General features: G+C 34.7%; 1 pseudogene; it reads right to left on the bottom strand.

The window, feature by feature from the left end:
* Nucleotides 1-2,322: 2,322 nt before the first annotated feature.
* LOC149184708 (serine/threonine-protein phosphatase PP-X isozyme 2-like) overlaps nt 2,323-20,221 on the bottom strand; it is a 36,997-nt pseudogene continuing 19,098 nt past the window's right edge.

Raw genomic sequence — 20,221 nt, forward strand, 5'->3', positions numbered from 1 at the left:
CATCTCCAACTGTACAATATCCTATCACGTCTGAAAGATCCACTTGTCAAGCTATTTCTACACCCATTCAACCTCAATTGCATATTTTAAGAGCTTTCACTCATTCTCAAGGTAAACATTTGGGTTTATCCACAATTCTATTTACTTTATCTGGAAAAAAAAAGGGAACTTAAAAAGGAAACAAGGACTTAATTTGATTCTTCATCTCAAGTAGATCTAGAACCAAAATTAGAATTTTCATTTGTTACAAATAGTTGTTCCTTTTCAAGATATTGATCGGGACTCTGAGGTAGTTTCTACTCAACTAGTGCCACCAGGAAATATTGTTGTTCAACTACTTATGTTCAAACATGTACATCTTCTTCCACTCAAATCACCAACCTGTAATTTTACCATTACCACCTCCTCAAACTCCTATCATCACCATGGCACAACAACCCTAGTTATCTGCATGTGTTGTTAATGTTTCAGGAGATCAACATGATCTGCATAAACATCGTGAAATATTTCTACCTAAATTTAATCTTGAAGGTCCAATATCCCCATAAGAACACATAAACAAATTCATGCTTTATTTAAAGCTTAGGGGAGCTCAACATGAGGACATATAGGTTTTTCCCTTATATTTTTTAGGGAAAACCATCCATTTGGTATTTTTATTTACTAGATAGTTCTACTACTAGATAGGATATTTTTCAAACCAAATTTCTTAAATTTTTTGTTGAAGTAAAATCATCAACATCTTTGGTAATCGAACATTCATGTATCAAGATGAATATAAATGAATCAATCAAATATTTCAATCAATTTTTTTATATATGTTGAACAATATTACTACTGATCCTAGACTTGTTGATAGCACGCAAATTGAAATTTATACTATTTCTTTGCCTCTGTCAATTTCTATTATTGTAATCACATAAAATAAAGCTACTTTTTTAGAAAAAATTGATGAGTCTTTGAATGTTGAAAAATAATTTTTAAGCATAGCCTCAAAAGTAACAGTTCAAGAGAAAAAACTAATAACTATATTGAAAAGACCAACAACTTCTAAAAATGTTGATGAAAAGAATAAAAAAGAGGTTGTATATTTAGAAAGGCTTCAAAATATTTGTTGTAACCCTAAATATAGTTCATGGTGGTGGGGCAACTAGTGGTTAGGACATCTAAAAGACTGATGGAAAACTTAAAATATGGGGTTGAAGAAATTGGTCATGAGACCTTGCAATGAATCTTCTAATTATGAAACCTATATTTAAAATGAGATTGTCCAATATAGATGAGGGTTACATGGCTTTAATTAAAGGTGGGAGAAAGAAGGATGAATATGAACATATTTTAATAACTCAAGCAATTAAGAATCTGAGTGTAAACCTTACATAAAGAATGATGGAAAAGGCCCAAGATATGGAGGAATTTCCAGCATCGCAGAGTGCACATTAAAACTCTTTAAATCTGAAATGTGAGTACCATTCAAGATAAATTCACAATAATAACATAAAAATATTCACAACTTCATTACACTCATGCTAGCAGAAGAAAACATTAATAAAATAATGACAACACAAAAAAGAAAACATTTTCACAATACCCCAAGAACTAGAATCAAAACTAGTTTGTATTATTCAATTTCAGAGAGATTTCATTACTAAATTGTCTTCATGTTTTTAAGACAATGAACCCCTCCAAAATATAATTCTCAAACCTTTATTTCTCCCCTAGGCTCATTAGCTAATTGTCTAATCAGTCTCTTTAAACAATTATAAAATAGTTTCGTAGCTTATGATAAATGTTACAAAATTTAATAAAAATTAATATCATATACATAATATATATGATATAATAACGAAATAAGTCCATTTTTACAAAATAAAACCCATGCTCCTTTAAAAACTTAGATAATATCAATTTTGAATTTTGGCCCCTTTTACAATTTGTGCCATGAATTTTCAGTGGGCTTTTGACACAAAACCAAATTGTAAAAATGACATTTTTATAAAGTGGAGTGGGTGTTGTGTAGGCCCATGATCTTGATTACATACACGCGATTGTGCATGTCAGTAAACCACTAGGGGTTGAGAAAACCATAAACAATCTCTATGACCATCCTAGTATAAAGAATACTAGACATTTATCGCTAAGAATGGAAATGTCCATAGTTCACTTTGTAGATAGCAATAGTGACCTCAAAAATTCACCTATCAGGTACTCAATATGATCCAACTTGCAAGATATACGATCCCCTTTCAATTTCAGGGTACCAAAGCAGTTATATATGATCATATTAGTGCACTGGATGAAAAATAATTTCAGTGTTTGAATCTAAAGAAAGTAATTTGGTGCTGGTTTTTTTTAAGGAATTCCCCTTGCTTCCTGAGAGGCTGCTTCAAAGACAGTAAAATTATTATTAAGGTTTTCATCTAACTCCAATATTGCAACAACATTGCCACATCTATAACAATAATTTTGAGCTGACCAAATTATCACTATTTGATTATTGAACATCCATTTATGTTGCTTTCATGAATAGTTGGTGAGCATGACAAATGAAATCAATCTTATTTGTATGATTAAATGTAGAGACAACATTTCCTCCAAAGAGAAATCCAACCCTTGTTGGACTTAGACCCCAACCATCAAGAATGTCTCTTGGATCTAACCAAAGAAAGTCACACATACTTCTTTAATAAGTTGACGGTCAAAGGACCATCTTCATTATTGCTTCTGTGAAATGTACAAAATGTAACAACATCAAACTAAAAACTAAGCTAAGATAAGTTGTTGTGCAGCTTACAGGACTCCTACATATCCTATTCTTGCATTTTTCATCAATCAATATATTGAATAAGAACTGTTTTTGACTATTCGTTGTTACACACAATTTGTTTTCTATGACATTTCTTATTGGCAATGGGATTTCAATATCACACAATATGCCACAACCTTTATATGTTAACATTTTTTAAAGTCATTTACGCCAATGTCTCACTAATGAAACAAAACTTTTCCATTTTATATCATTCTGATGGGTTGCCAACTTGCCACTTGTGCCTTTAATCATGAAATCAATCTACCACTAAAATTAGTATATATAATAGTCTAGAATTGAAAGGAGGTAATGTGAGTGGAAGAACACTACTGCAGCCCTTCGTTTAAGATTATATTTTGCATGGCCACCCATTTAGTTCACATCAACCACCCACTTCCTCAATATAACGAAGCCAAGAATATAAGTTTTAATATACAACTTTGTCTCTTGCCAACATATGATATTATCTATATCCATAATGGCGTTATACTAATTGGAGGAATAAAAGATTGATGAAGGAGCCAACGTGTATTGATTTGGCAGAGAAATAATTCGATACCTTGAAAATGAGCACACTATTTATAAGGGTTCATTTAAAGCAGTGAAGCCATATTCATTTAAAGTCGATATCTGATGGAAAGCGATGGAACTTATCTAATTTGTTAAGATAAATAGCATCATTTATAAGGGTTCATTTAAAGTAGTGAAGCCATATTCATTTAAAGTCCATATCTAATGGAAAGCGATGGAACTTATCTAATTTGTTAGTCTTTAGTTCCTGTATCAAAATAAATCCACTAATGCTAGGGTTTCCTAGCTTCGCGATGAGCCGGTCTTGGTAGACTTGTTTTTGGTGTTATACCTAATATACATATTTTCTTTGGAATACCAATATCCCACGTTCATAATACAATGTGCTTTGTTGGTGTGTATATACACCCATTCCCCACCTTATTTTGACTCGTCATGCAAGTTATTATGAGATCCTCCTCTAAGTGTTTGTATGGGTACTACCCTTGGTGACTCTAGATTAGTGAAATTGGTGCTTAGTTTTTTAGATGGAAAATTTGACTTGTAGATTGGGACTCTAGCCAAATATATATAATTTTTAAATGAAGAGAACTTCAGGCCAAAAGTACAAAATTGTTTATTAAATTTAGCCCCAAAATTTAAAACTTTTTTATTTTTATTTTTTCTAACAAAAATTATAAAAATATGACATCTGATATCAATGGGTTCCCATAAAAATGTTTCCCTTCTCAAACATTTTAAATGTGCAAAATGGAGCTACAACATATTGGCTCCAACCAGGGCCAACGCTATGGAGTAAAAAATTCCTTGAACCCTATAACTGTAAAACTGGAAATCTCCCTAAAACTTATTTTGTGAACCTTTTATTCTTCCTTTTACAAGATGAAATAAAACTTATGTAAATTGAAAATTAAATGCCCAAGTTGAGCTTATTTATGTACAAGTTTCTACCTATATACATACGGTTGACCTTATCCATGTGTAATCCACCTTCCAATGATACCATTCCAGAATTTGAGTGTTGGACCTTATGTCATCTCCCTAAAATTCGAAATATAAAAATAGGCATGTAACATATGAATTCTTTAGATACAAGTTTTAATACATACCCAAAAAATGATATTGGCCTAGCAAAGAAAACTATCATATAGTAAGCTATTGGGTCATAAAATACATAAGAGAAAAAATTAGCTGCTTGATTTTCTTGAACAATATCATGACATAAAACTTTTCACATAGGGCAACAATGGTCACTTCTTGGCTCTTCAACTTTGGGCTCTTCTTGAAGGGATTGTTGTTGGTCATCTTATTCCTATTTTCCAGTAAGAAAATTCTTTTGAAAATTTGCAACAAACTCCTCCTCCTTTGAATCATATGATTCATAATTTGGATCATCTTCTGTTAACCCCAACACTTCATATCAAGCATAAGAATACAAAACAAGGGCACTAACAAAATATACAAGACCTGACCTATGAGGGTTAGTTTGCATTTGAATTAGTTCTTCTTTTCATGGAGTAAACTTGTCAAAAGAGAATGTGAGGGTTTCCATCTTAAAACCCCCAAAAAGGAACACCCAAAGTGAAGAAAGTAGGTGAGGATACATAAACAAAATTTGATTCTTGTCACCCTCAAGAACCGATTCATAAATTTTCCAAATGAAGCCCAGGGAAGATATTTCAATTCCACTACATGTAAATGGGGCTAATTTGATCTTGTAACCCAAGAGAAAGTTCTTGTTTGTGGGGGAACGTGCCTGGGACATCTAAAACATTGATGAAAACTTTAAAATATGTGGCTGGAGAAATAGGCCATGAGATCTTGTAATGAATCTTCTAATTCTAAAACCTATGTTTAAAAATAGGTTGACCAAGATAAACTAGGGTTGCAGGGATCTAAATAAAGTTGGAAAGAATAAGGATGAAGATGAACAATGTTTAATAACTAGGGAAATTAAGAATCTGAGTGTTAAACCTGCAGAAAGAATGATGGAAAAGGCCCGAGATATGGAGGAATTTCCAGAATTTCTAGCATTATAGAGTGCACATTAAGACTCTTTAAATTTGAAACATGAGTTCCAATCAAGATAAATTCACAATCATAACTTAAAAATATCCACAACTTCATTGCTCTCATGCTAATAGAAGAAAACATTAATAAGAACACAACAAATAAATTATTGTTTCAATACCTAAAAAACTGGAATCAAAGCTGATTTGTATTCTTCAATTTATAAGAGATTTGTATGCATTCTTTTTAGACTTTAAACCCATCCAAAATCTAATTCTCAGAACCTTATTTTGCAATCAGTTGTAAAAACTAACTCTTTAAACCGTTATAAAATTATTTCGTACGTCATGATAAAGGTTACAAAATTTAATAAAATTAATATCGTATACATAATATATGATATAATAACAAAATAGGTTGCTTTTTACTAAATAAAAACCCTTCTCCTTTAAAATCTTAGATAATATTAATTTTTCATTTAGGCCCCTTTTACAATTTGTGCCACGATTTTTGACTCGGCTTAGACCCAAAACCCAAATATAAAAATGATATTTTTAAAGTGAAGCAAGTGTTGTGCAGGCCCATGATCTTGATTACATACACGCCACTGTGTATGTCAGCAAACCACAGGTGGTTGAGAAAACCATAAACCATCTTTAGGGCCTCCCTTGGTAGTTTTTGGAATTTGGTAAGGACACCCTGGGACAAATCCTATCCCTCGATCTGGAGATGAGTGGTTCCGGGGAAAACCTCTCCTCGACATCCTCACTATTTGGTAAATTACGTTGGTCAATAAATTGTCGAATACCTGACTTAGTATACCCGACTTGCAGGTGGTTGGTTATGCTCTTGGTGTTATAGTGACAGCGTTGAGGTTTGATCCCGGGTCTCCCTTAGATTAGGCCAGACAATTACCGATTCACCATGTTGTAAAAAAATAAAAATAAATAAATTGTCAAATACCATTGGATATGGGCATGAAAGTTGTCGACCGTGGCTTGTTTCTGCACCAAGGAGAGTTTCCTCTAGAATACAATCGACTGCTTTAAAAAATGGTCATGAAACATAATATCCACTCTAGTAATATTTATTCCTATCTTTGCTCAAAGACTTTTAAAATAGTCTTCCAATGTCCCAAATTATACCTCCGCTTTCAGTTTTGGATAAAAATGATATTATTTATTAGCAATGAGATCAAATACTTGTACCCCAAAAGGATTTTATTCAAAATTCAATATAACAAATATTTATGTCAATAAATTCGCTTATTGACTCTAGAAAATGACGTTTCGAAAAATTACAAATATTCTCCATACAATCAAGTAAACACTAAATACAAACTCCAAAGGGAGTAACTAGAGATTGAATGCAACCATCTTTCTATTGCACCAAAATCTTCAACTTGTAGAAAGTGTGTTTGTAGTGACTGTAGCATTTGTGCATTGTCAAGGAACATAAAGTCAAAGTATTATATAAAGATCAAAGTTTCAACAGATAACCCAAAACCTTTGTACTATTAAGGCATCACATACTAGAACACTGGTGTGACTTTTTGTAAATCGATTTCAAACACTAAAATTTTAGTTGAAGTTGGTGATAGGATTTGTTTTTTTATTGCTTGTATCTTCCTACACTACAGCCTATGAGTGATGCATGAGACTCTTTGCAAATCGATTCCAAACACCAAAACTCCAGAGGCCAAAATTAGTGATGAGAACCCTCACAACAATCTATTCATTACTTGTTCATGACCATCTTAATATAAAAAATACTAGACATTTATGCTAAGAGTGGAAATGTCCATAGTTCAATTTGTAAATAGCCATAGTGACCTCAGAAATCCCCCTGCCAGGTACTCAGTATGATGCCAACTTGCAATATATACCGTTCAATTTCAATGTCAGGGTACCAAAGCAGTTATATATGATCATATTAGTGAATTAGATGCAAACCAATTTCAGAGTTTGAATCTAAAGAAAGTAATTGGGTGCTGGTTTTTTTTTAAGGAATGCCCCTGGACTCCTGAGAGGCTACTTCAAAGACAATAATCTTCTTATTAACTTTTTCATTTAACTCCAATATTGCAACAACATTGCCACATCTGTAACAATAATTTGGAGTTGACCAAACTGTCACTACCTAATTATTGAACATCCATTTATATCGCTTCCATGACCAACTGGTGAGCACGCCAAATGAAATCAATCTTATTGGTATGATTGAATGTAGAGGCAACATTTCCTCCAAAGAGAAATCTAGCGCCTCTTGGACTTAGACTCCAATGATCAACAATGTCTTCTGGATCTGACCAAAGAAGGTCACACATAGCACTGTCATGAGGAACTTCTTGCTTTCTATCAATTGTTCCAATATGATATAAAATTGATATCGTAGGTGAAATACCACCATGCATAGTAAAGATACAGTTTTTGACTTTGTTACTGGAGAATCCATAGTAAGAACAATTTTCTACTTGTGGATTTTCCGGTAACAAAGTCGAAAATAATTAACTACAAAAATCTTAAATCCAGAAAGATACAATTCTCAATAAGTGTAGATAAAATCAAGTATTCAAATATATTTGTGCAGTACTGCCACACATTTACTGATCCATACTTCCAAAGGCATTCATCATAGAATATGTATACCTGTATTATTTCCTCTGATAAGTGTGATTTGATCACGATATTGAACCTTCAACGCAAAAAGCAGTAAGAAAATATCCACAAAGTAAAAGCCTCTGTCAACAAATTCACCTAAAAATAAATAATTGGTCTTCGGATAATCTCTCCCCACTTTAAACAACTCCTTCATATCATAAAATTAACCATGGATGTCTCCACAAATAGTCACGGGAGCATCAACTCTTTGGAAACAATATTTCAATATGACAGAATATGCAATGACCTATAGATGTTAACCTTTGTTATTCATTTACGCTAAATCAAATTTTCCATTCTGACTGCCGAGACCTTCCTGCAACACGCGCATTGAAGCTCGGATTTTTCTTATATGTCAATGTTTCTCTCAATATTATCCAAAGGCTGTAATATTTTGTTTTCTGGTTCCCTCTTTATATTTGGCACACTCATTATCTTGGCGCAGTCACAAGCGCACAGCTGCTCTCTTTTATGATTTCCATGTCAACTCATGCGCACATATGCTCTCTTTATGTTCCACATGCTGCTGTCTATTCTACGCAATCATATGCGCTCATCCGGATCCATTTATATATGTATTTTCTTCCCTCGTCTCTTCTGACCGAGGTCAAGATGCCTTATATTCAGATCATTATACCAAGACTGCGGTCTTCAATTGTATCCATGATCCATATATTTCTCTCAATATATAACATGCTGATTTTTTCTTACTGAAAGAAAAATAAATCAAATTTTCCATTCTATATCATTGCGATGGGTTGCCGCTTGATTATGAAACCAATATGCCACTAAAACGAGTATCCGGAAGAGTCTAGAATAGAAAGGAGGTAATGCGAGTTGAAGAACACTACTACAACCCTTTGTTTAAGATTATATTTTGCAGAGTTGCCCCTTTAGTTCAAATCAACCCACCATTTACTTAATATAATGAAGCCAAGAGTATAAGTTTTAATGTACAACCTCGTCTCTTGTCAGCATATGGTATTATTTATATCCATAATGGTGTTATACTAATTGGACGAATTAAATGCCGATAAAAGAGCTAGCCTGTATTGATTTGGCGGAGCAATAATCCGATAATTAAAAAATGAGCACACTATTTAAAAGGGCACCTTCAAATCAAGCGGTGAATCCATATTCATTTATAGTTCGTCTCTGATGGAAAGCGATGGATCTTATCTAATTTGTTAAGATAAATAACACTATTACAAATATGTTTGTGTATGCAGCTCTGATATGTGATCTTTTTCTTTCCACGGGGGCAAGATACAATGGATAAAGGTTGTATCTTTAGTCTTTGGTTCCTGTAACTAAGTATTTCCACTTTTCCTAGCTTCGTGATGAGCCGGTACTGGTAGACTTCTTTTAATGTTATACCTGATATACATATTTTCTTTGAAATACTAATATCCCATATTCATAATACAATGTGATTTGTTGGGTGTATAAACACCCATGGCGACACAATATTTTGATCTGGCAAGTTCTTGTGAGTTGCTCCTCTAGTGCTTTGAATGGGTGCTACCCTTGGTGACTCTGGATTAGTGAACTTGGTGCTCATGAAGTCCAAAAGTACGAAATTGCTTATAAAAGTTCCATTTGTTGCACATATAAAACTTATTCTTTTGTCATTAAGTGGTCCATTTGTTGCATATAAAGTTGGATAGGTTAACTTATTTTTCGTCAAGTAAAGTTACATAGTTGCATAGGTTAACTTAGTGCTCATGAAGTCCAAAAGTACAAAATTGCTTATAAAAGTTCCATTTGTTGCACATATAAAACTTATTCTTTTGTCATTAAGTGGTCCATTTGTTGCATATAAAGCTGGATAGGTTAACTTATTTTTCGTAAGTAAAGTTACATAGTTGCATAGGTTAACTTATTCTTCGTCAAGTAAAGTTGTATAGCTAAGAACATTAAGTGGTTCATTTGTTGCATATAAAGTTGCATGGGTTAACTTATTCTTTGTCAAGTAAAGTTGCATAGGCTAAGAACATTAAGTGGTCCATTTGTTGCATATAAAATTGCATAGGTTAAGAACAACTTATTCTTCGTATAGTAAAGTTGCATAGGCTAAGAACATTAAGTGGTCCATTTATTGCATATAAAGTTGCATAGGTTGAGAATATTAAGTATGACCTAGTAGAGGATATAAAAACATTAAGTATGACCTAGTAGAGGATATAAAAAGGGAAAAAAAACATTTATTTATTTGATTTATCCAAATTAACTCAACAAAAGAATAAAATTTTAAATGTTTCAGAGGTCAATAACCTTAAAAATCAACCTACTACTATAGGAAACATTCAGAATGTCTCATCAAAGAAAATATCTAATATAAATGTAGCTTTGATTGGAGAAAGGTCTATCTCTCATACTCCACCTTTCCTTTTAACTTTTGAAATCTGTAATCAAAATGTACAAAATTGTATGGTTGATTTCGAGACTTCTTCTAATGTCATGCCATACTCAATGGCCAAGAAATTAATTTTAGTTCCCATAAAATCTATTACACAAATTGTGTAACTTGATAGATCTAATGTGAGGGTTTTTGGTGAAGTTAAACATGTATTGATTAGGCCTTCTTCTAATCCCAAAATTTATTAGATTATTGATATAATTGTTGTTGGTATTCCAGAATCATATGATTTGTTGTTGAGTTGAGATTGGTTCGAAAAGCTAAATGGGTGCTTTTCAATATATTGATCACACTTATAGTTACCTCTAAAAAGTAAACCTAATAGAATCAAAATTGAAAGAAAAAAAGCATAAAATATATTGTGACTGATCTACAAAATCAAAATGAACCCATTATATTTACTAAAGCGTAACTCAACAATTATTCTTTTGAAACATATCTTGGCAAATATGCATCTAAATAATCTCCTGTAGAAGAGTTAGAAATAAGAAAAAATTGTATTTTGTTACAGTAAGGGTTTCTAATTCAATGCAAGTTGCTTCTTCTTCTTCTTTTATTGATGTATATTTGGATGTTATAGTATGTGGTTCAAAGTCAGATGAAGGCATCGATGTCGGTTGTGTATTTTTGGACCCTCAAGGTAATAAATTTCTTTTATCTTGTAGACTTGACTTTTAGTGCACTAATAATGTTGTTGAATATGAAGTTTTGTTACAAGGTCTTGGAAAATCTATAGAAATGAAAGTTAAAAAACTTAAATAAGTAGGTGATTCTAAAATCACAGTGAGACAAGTTAATAAAACCATTCATCATATTTCTAATCACCTAAAGAAGTATAGTTAGGAGGTTTGGAATTTAACTCGAAATTTCAACAGCTTTGAGTCAAATTTTGTACGTTGTTCACAAATTTTAGATGTTGATCTCTTAGCTAATGTAGCCTCTAGACTTCTTGCCATGGAAATTTTTTCTCAAGATAAATTTTATGTGGAAATCCTTTTCAGGTCATCAATTCCAGATAACATCTCCAAATGGAGATTGTTTGACGATGATGTCCAAATAAGGATTTTCTCACTATAGAGGATACCTTTAAATGTTTTATAATAGATGAGGATCAACATAATTTCCAATTGAATTTCTAGATTAAACTGGACCAAAAAACCTAATCCCTAAATCAATAGTTCATCTACAAAAAAAATTATGACTTTCAACACAGATTCAAAGGAGGCACTAACTGTAACAAATAGTTCTATTTTATCTATTTCTCGAAGGCAATTCCTAGCTGTGAAATTGAGTTGAGAAACCAACTCAACCAAATTTAGGTTCAAGCTGGCCCTCGAACCAAAGGGGGCTCCCTCAAGTGCTACGAGGCTTTAACGTTGTTCATTGTCACTGAATAACAACCTATGAATCACAATTTCCAAATCTAGGGTTTGTTGTATAGGCGGTTGTTAATAAGTCACAAATCCCTGCTTAACAAATAAGGCCTTCTCTTATTGAGGCCTAATCAAAGTGCCAATGTTCAGCCATGACATTAAAACATAGCTAAAAATTTTTTGATAGAGGAATATAGGAGAAATTAGAGAATTATATATACTCCCTGAATATTCAATTATCTAATAGGATCCAAAAAATATAAAAGAACCTCTATATTAAACATAAATACAACCAAGTATAGCATAGAAGCAATAATCTAATGTTTTTTGGGTGACCAATTAAATAGATTGTTCAATATTTTACTTAGTATAGAAAATAACACTACATTAGGGACATTAGGGAGGTTGATACTCATCTTGGCCCTTCCTCGTGTCCTATACTACCTCAAATATATACATAAAATATTATGTAATAACACGTAGCATTCACATGTACACATTTTTTGTCAATAAACTGAAGCCAAGAACCCTTGAATTAAAACATTGTAATATCCCGATTTAGAACAATATGAGGGTGTTTTTGGGCTCAAAATCCAACCCTTTTACAAATGAAATGGAAGTATATATAGATAATTACACTCCTGAATCTATTTCAAGATTTTGGGAATAAAAATCTTAACAATGCACTAAAAAAATATCTAATTTATTACAAACTTTCTGGAAATAAAATCAATTAAAGACTAAAAATAAAACTAAATATAAAATGGTTACAATGTGTCTCGAATGGTTGAAAATGGAACCAAATTCATTTGAAATATGATTGTTCTTCCACTTATCCTTCAACTGGTAGTGATTTTGTGCATGAGAATATGGGATTAACACTTTTTCACTGATATCCTACCTTGACAACCTATTCCACATGTTAATTAACTGCTACCACATCCACCAGATTTCATGTTCTTGAACTGATACTCGATCCTGAATAAATCTTCTAAATATTTAAAATTCTTCTCGGATATGCTAAATTAATCCTTGAATGCTAATATTTTGTTAAAGAATCTCATATTTCATATTGTGTCTTGGAATACTATGTTATTGCAAGATATTTCTTGAATCTTTAATACTCGCAGAAGACATTCACAAAATCCCTAAAAATTGGATTTAATCCCCAATTTCTAATCATCAATATATGATTTATTTTCGACCCTTCATTAATGTGCACACTCGTAAATATATGCAACTTCTTTTGCTAGATATTCTACAAGTCTTTAATTATACTTTTATGGAGACATTCCTTTATATCTCCTACAGGAATTTCCAATTGAATTTGTTTCATGTAGAAAAATTGAGAATTTTTTCACATAACCCTATAAATCATATCATATAATCTGTAAAAAATGATATGGTTTGATCTAAAACCATATGTCATTTAGACCAAGAAGGGAACAACCCTGGTTTTCCAAGTTTTTGATTCTAACACTGCTTCAAAAACTATCTTTTATTGCAACTTTTAGTATCATCTATAGGTGATGATATTCTCATTACACAAATTTATCTGTAATTTCCAGCCTCTAATCTTGATTGGATTTGTAAATAAAAAAACTAGCTTTGTAATCTTGTCAATTCTCTCAAAAAAATGGGCACTCCTTTTTGAGTACTTCTCATTATTATTCACTTCTAAAATACATCCACTTTATCACCATAGAGCTCCCATTTGAATACCCAACACACCTGTAAACATGGTCATTATTGTCATTAATAAGATGAATTGAAGGATTCAATATTTTGCAGTGAATGTTTCATCATTGAATTCAAGTAAATGCCATTTCAATTCAACAACTATCAAGAATCATGCATCAATGGTAAATTGTTCCTTGAGACTTGAGCATGCTCTTCTTTCGAGATTTTGAACCCATCCATGTGCATCATAGAAAATTGGCATGATCCCATGTACCTTATACTCTTTTTCCAAATTAACAAAAGGGTTGTTGGCGTTCTTATGCCAAATGTATTATTTTCATATATTCATTATGAATTCCAATTGGTCACATATGACCTTGATACACCATCTTGCCCACCACGAAATGTGTTCCAATTCAGAAGAAAAATATGATTTCTGGTCATTAGATATATCTAATAAACCAACCCAATCCTTTAACACATAATTTACACATATATATCCTTTGATAGATATGCAACACGCTTATCTGAGAAACCAACCATTTTGTTTCCTTTCTAAACAATATTTAGCTTCCATCTATAGATATAACAACTGCAATGTTTATGTTGTTATTCTCTTTTCTGTATCAATTTTCTAATCTAGCATTCTGATTGTATTTGATAGTCATTGAAATGAAATTTTCCTGAAATCCAAGAACACAATACCATAAAAAAAATTTAACTCTCCACATATCTTGTCTTCTTATTATTTTGAGTATTTCATATATTTCTTGTCTTTCACCCTTACGCATTCCCATATTTCACTTTAACATTGAGTATCAAGAACGCTTTCCAATTCTTTCACTTTGACCTTGTCTATGAATCATTTTGCAAATCATCTTTGGTTAGTGTTGACGGTGTTGGACCTGCCAACATCAGGGGATCTCCTTGGTATGAAGTCCCAACTAGAACTCACATCGCTTGGTGTAGGAGTCCCATCTGGTATGATGGATCGGTTGCCATTATCTTAAAGATATGCCTTAGTTCTTGCTTGTCAGCACATGAGAGTGGTCTGCTTTGTCTTTAAACAACGAGGTTCACGTGCCTGGTGAGTGTTAGTGTTACTTGTGTCAAGGTTCTTTCACAACAGAGAGAGAGGGTGGGAGCGAGTCTCCAGTCGGAAGGGAGGAAGTCCCAACTTTGTCAGAGACACACAACAAAATAGGACATGCACAACTTTCGAAAGAGAAATCCATGTGAATGTGGCAGTCACAACACACAAAGGAAGATAGAATGTACAACACCCAGCGGGGCAGTCCACACGAGTGCGACAATCGTTATAACAAGTTTACGTGAAAGGTTCTGTCTGATGTTCGGGGAGGTAACCAACATGGAAGGACATAGTTAACAAATTATACAACACATTTTCATAAATATATGCATTAGAACATTTGAATGAGTTCAATTGTTTAACGCAGGTTAAAGCAACATGTATTACAAGTGTTCAAGGTTAATTCTTACAAACAGTTACAACACATGTGTGAAAACGTTCTGGCTTGTGAGCAGGCTTCTGAATTAAGCAAAAGTTCCAAGACACATCGGTACACCATCCATCACTAACCCCGTGGGCGGGGTGTTGGAGCCACTACTCACTCCTCAAAGAAAATATTACAGACTCTCAAGGCTATGTGGGAAGAAGCAAGGTGAAAAAAGTCCTTTGCATGTACAAATGAGGGGGTATTTATAGCGAAGGGTGAAACTGGCCCTTGTGACTGTTCGACTTCCCTCATGACTATTTGACTTTCATGACTTTTCAGATTACATGACTCTTCAGATTACAAGTGGGTCTCTTAGACTTCCATGTTACATTACATTGATTGACAACAGTATGGCCCACAGTAATGATATGGTCGACATGACTCATGACACGACTCGTCATGACAGTGCTGGCATGTTCATGTTGTTGTAGGTGTGCATGTCGAGCTGCAGTGTTGTTGAGTGATGGATGCCCTCTTAGTGTATCACAACTTCACCTCCACATGGAAAGGTGTGTGGAGTCCTTGATGGTTGTTGGGTTCACTTGATGTTGCATGTGCACATTTCTCTTCGCTTGTACTTTGACATGCTTGACATGTCTGTCCGTTCACGAAAATATCTCCTCGCATGTTCATTCGTCCATCCATCCACGAACACATCCTTGCATAGTTATCTGTTTGTGAACACATCTCCTTGCATGCATTGTTTGTTGTTAAACACACATGGGCTGCAATAGAATATGAAAGATAAAACATGAGAATCAATTTTTATTAACAGGAGATATACATTTATAGTACATATTGTGACCGTTGGGTTTCACATCCCAAGGTCTCTTGGACTCCTTTTGTCTATTCGGTTTCCACACTAACCCATTGAGGATTAGGTGTCCAACATTCCCCCCCTTAATCTGAAGGGTTATGTATGAGTCAAAAAAGAGAGCTGTAATACAAAATGTGCAAAAATGCATGGCAACACTAGGCTGAATGTGCTCTCTGAAATGTTGGTACAAAGGGTGGTGGTTTAAGGATGATCACCAACACTGGAACGCTTAGTGCAGTTCCCGGAACTCTTCCAAAACTGGCAAGAAGCTGAAGTCTTCTGCTAGAGGAAGTGCTCCTATTGTTTTGAAGAGGGAAACCTTCAACCATGAAAGGGAGGTCTCACCCCGCATAAAAGGGAGAACTTCAACCTAAAAAGGGAAGTCTCAACCTGTGATGGTTTAAGGATGACCAACAACTCTGGAATGCTTAATGCAATTCCTGGAACTCTTCCAAAACATGCAAGACGCTGGAGTCTTCTGCTAGAGGAAGTGTTCTCAATTTTGTTCCTGGAATTCTTCCGAAACTGGCAAGAAGTTGAAGTCTTCTGCTAGAGGAAGTGTCCCAGATTACCAACTAAAGGCATGTTCACGGGCATCTTTGTCTCTGGCTACAACTCTGAAACTGGTGTGGCAGGTTGTGGCTCAGGCTCGCTTGATGTGACTTTGAAGCTTGTAGATGACCATCATTTCCCCCCCTGTCAGATACAAGGTGAGATGATGGAGAAAACTCAACTGAAAGACTGTTCAATACTCCAGAACAAGTTCTGACAGGTGATTGGAATATTTTCTTGGCTGTTGATGCCCATTGCCAAGAAGTGATCCATCCAAGATGAATCTTTGCTCTTGCAGGACGTTTGTGTCTGAAGCATCTGTTTGAAGAATGACTTGTTTTATGACAGTGCTTACATGGATGAAGATCAAAACAATGATCTTTCAAATGGCCAACTCGGTCACAATGTTGGCATTTCACAATCTGTTGTTGTTGTTGTGGAAGAGGGGCAGAGTCTGGAACAGCTGAAGCTGAACTGTCATGAGGAGCAGGTGAACTGTCATGAAGGAATCCAACACTCTGAAACTAAATGGGCTTTGAGTAGTCAGGAATATGAAAGGACAAGTCCTTGTCATATCCAAGACCAGTTCTGTGCTTGTTGTGGACAAGCTGTTCCCAAGGTTTGATGAAGGGCTTGGGAAGTGCAGAATGAGTTTCTGCATCTGCATGTACAACTGCTGCTTTATTGGGTACTAAATCTGAATCAACTGTAAAATTATTGACTTGTTTTTTATGGGAGTCTGTTTCAATCTTCTGAACAGAAACAGGTTCAGAATGATGACTCCACCGCTGTAATTCTTCCTGCTGTAGTTTTGTCTCAAGCTGCAAAAACTCAATATTCTCTTGTACATTATACAAACAGGTTCTAATGTCAACCAGAGAAGCTTTGCTTATTCTTACTGTACCATGATCAGAGGAATGTATCAGAGTTTTTAAGAACTCTAATATTTCAGTAATTCGAGGCATATTCTCCATTGTAGTAATTCGAGGCATGCCTTGATCCAAGTAGCCTAATAGGATCAATTACTGAACAACCCAGATGAAATGCTCTATCGCTTTGTGTTGATATTTTTTTCAATATGCCAAAACAGAGAAACCCTCAATGGCCTCTAATGTCTAAACTACTTCAAATCTTCAGAAACCCCACAAACTAAACTGTAATGCACAAACCTCAATCAAGGTCCACCTGCATTTATTGGCATTAAGCAACCAATGACTGTATGTCTTAACGCTTCTTGGTGTGGCGCCCCAAAGATTTCTTTGCTTCTGTCGAATAGAGTTATTCCAACCACGCCAATTTCCCAGCTTTGTTCGACAACTCAACTGTGGAAGAATTCTATGATACCAATAGCCCAAACCATCTTTTAGAGATACCGATAGCCCAAGAGTGCCTGTCGAATGAAGTTACAAATGCCTTGAAGTTTGAAATCCAATAAGAGAGCTCAGTCTTACACTAGCAACAACTTCTATGGAAGAAACTGATGATGTCTGGCCATACTCAAAATCAAACAAATTTTGGCAAGCAATCATTCTCAATTGAACATTAGTTGCACTGTGGAATAGTTATTTCTGTGTGAAATTACAACAATTTTCTTTGATTTTCATTGTTGATGCACACATCTTTCTCGATCAAAGCCAAACTCACGACGACTTAGAGCAGAGAACCGATTGGACTGTGAAGAAATAATTGATGCTGTAGATGGAATTTCAGACAAGATGATATCATACACATTTGCGAATGAATCCATTCCTTCTGCCATCGGTTGCCAGAATAAACCCGCTCCTCTTGTTCTTCCACTGCATAAATGTTTTCATAGACCTTTGAGAAAAACCTGTCCCTTTGAGTCGTGCTATATCTTGGGTCTTTGTATGATTTTCCAAATTCAGCAAATAATATTGGTTTCTTCAGTGTCAAACACTACTCCGGTTACTTCAAATGAGGATAACGGACATATGTGGGCTCGATAAACAATCTATCTCCTACCAATGATTTTCCAATTGCCACCAAGAGGTGTTTTGGAGGTCTCCAAGATAAGATATGACATACTTAGAACAGTCTTTAACTACTACACAACAAAAAGAGTATGTTAATTTTGAAGAGAAGTTGAAACACACGATTTATCTTGCCAGCGTTTCACCATTGGTCATAATAACAATCCTGAAGACAACACTTGGATTATCACAAATCGCTCTTCAAGGCAGAATCCAAAATAAATGGCCGTGGCAGCAATTATGATGAGAAAACAAGGTATGACAACAATTTCAATGGGAAGAGGATAGAATTGATATGCAGGTAAAGGCGACAGTAACGCTTTTGAGATTCGGGGTCCGTTCCAGCGAAACAGTAAGCATTAGCATTCTGACAAGGTAGCAGTGGAGCAGAGAAAAACTGTCATGGAATAATGCTTGGCTGAGAGAGGTTTCAGTCTACAAAAGATGCACAATGACAGAGAGAACGCACACAAGAGGAGAGGGAGTGCACTGATTCTATATGCTGTGGAATGAGTGGTGAAATTGGGTCATGAAAATGCTGTAGTCTGTCAGCATGCATGTGTCTAGCTGAGCCATGGGCAAAGGAAAGGCACACACAGATTATTTTACCAGCTGGCCATAGCGCATTACTGCAGAGTCTAGTATACTGTATGCCACAGGGAGAGAGCAATTCTAGCAAAAACTGATTCCAAGAATGAAATGCTTCCACTCATCCACTGCACCATCACTCAAATCTGTCCACAGAGAACTTCGTAAAGAAACAACATAGTTGACAGGGCACACTGACACATATACAGAGGGACAGTCCCGCCTCCATGGGAACCGGAGATATAGTGACAGGCATGAATGGAAATAAACATTTTTTTAGCTAATCCTAGAACCTTCAGATCACCAGGCACAGGGACATTCAAATGTTTATAATTTCTTTAACCGGCGTATAGAGACACAACGCAAGGAGAATTGATTTTCCATTCCAACACGTGGATATATATGCCTTCAAACGTTTTGTATTCCTGTGAATTTCACTTAGACTTCAAGCTCAACACCAACGCATGAATCAACAAGCAATATGATTGCACCCAGACTTCACAATGTACATAACATTAATGGTTAGAGTAGGTAGCTTGAACAGAAATGAGCCAACGCGCTAGCACTTTTAACTCTCACCGTTTTTGCACGGCCTTGAACATATAGCAGAGATCATATTCATAACCACATTCCATAGTCCAAGGCATACGTTACATATTTAAATATGGACCAACACATCTACCTCTATAAGACCAACGCATCTGCCTCACACTATGTCAATGCTTTCCATACACCACATTATGGTATTCATTCAACGCACCAAAAATTATACATATGCCAGCACAAATATATACAACGAATTCAATCATATATAAATATTTAGAGCAACACGTATATAGAGTTTTGATTAGGAGCAGGCATATAAACTTCAAAATGTGTACCACTGTTTCAATGCTCTATTCTGAGTAAAGCTTCAACACCAACGCATGAATTAATTAACCAACATTATCACTGCATCGAGAGTTCACGACCCACATAACATTAATGGTCAATGCATAGGTCTGGTGAAAGAAACATAACAAAAGGTCACAAGAAAACAGTGACTCAAATATGAGCAGGGCCAGAATTTGCCCGCTCTGATACCATGTTAAACACACATGGGCTACAATAGAATATGAAAGATAAAACATGAGAATCAATTTTTATTAACGGGAGATATACATTTATAGTACATATTGTGACTGTTGGGTTTCACATCCCAAGGTCTCTTGGACTCCTTTTGTCTATTCGGTTTCCACACTAACCCATTGAGGATTAGGTGTCCAACATTTGTT

This window comes from Pinus tabuliformis, chromosome 3_2 (assembly GCF_031772625.1).
Source record: "Pinus tabuliformis cultivar Carrire ecotype Pingquan chromosome 3_2, CPIR1, whole genome shotgun sequence".
Classification (NCBI taxonomy): Eukaryota; Viridiplantae; Streptophyta; class Pinopsida; order Pinales; family Pinaceae; genus Pinus; species Pinus tabuliformis.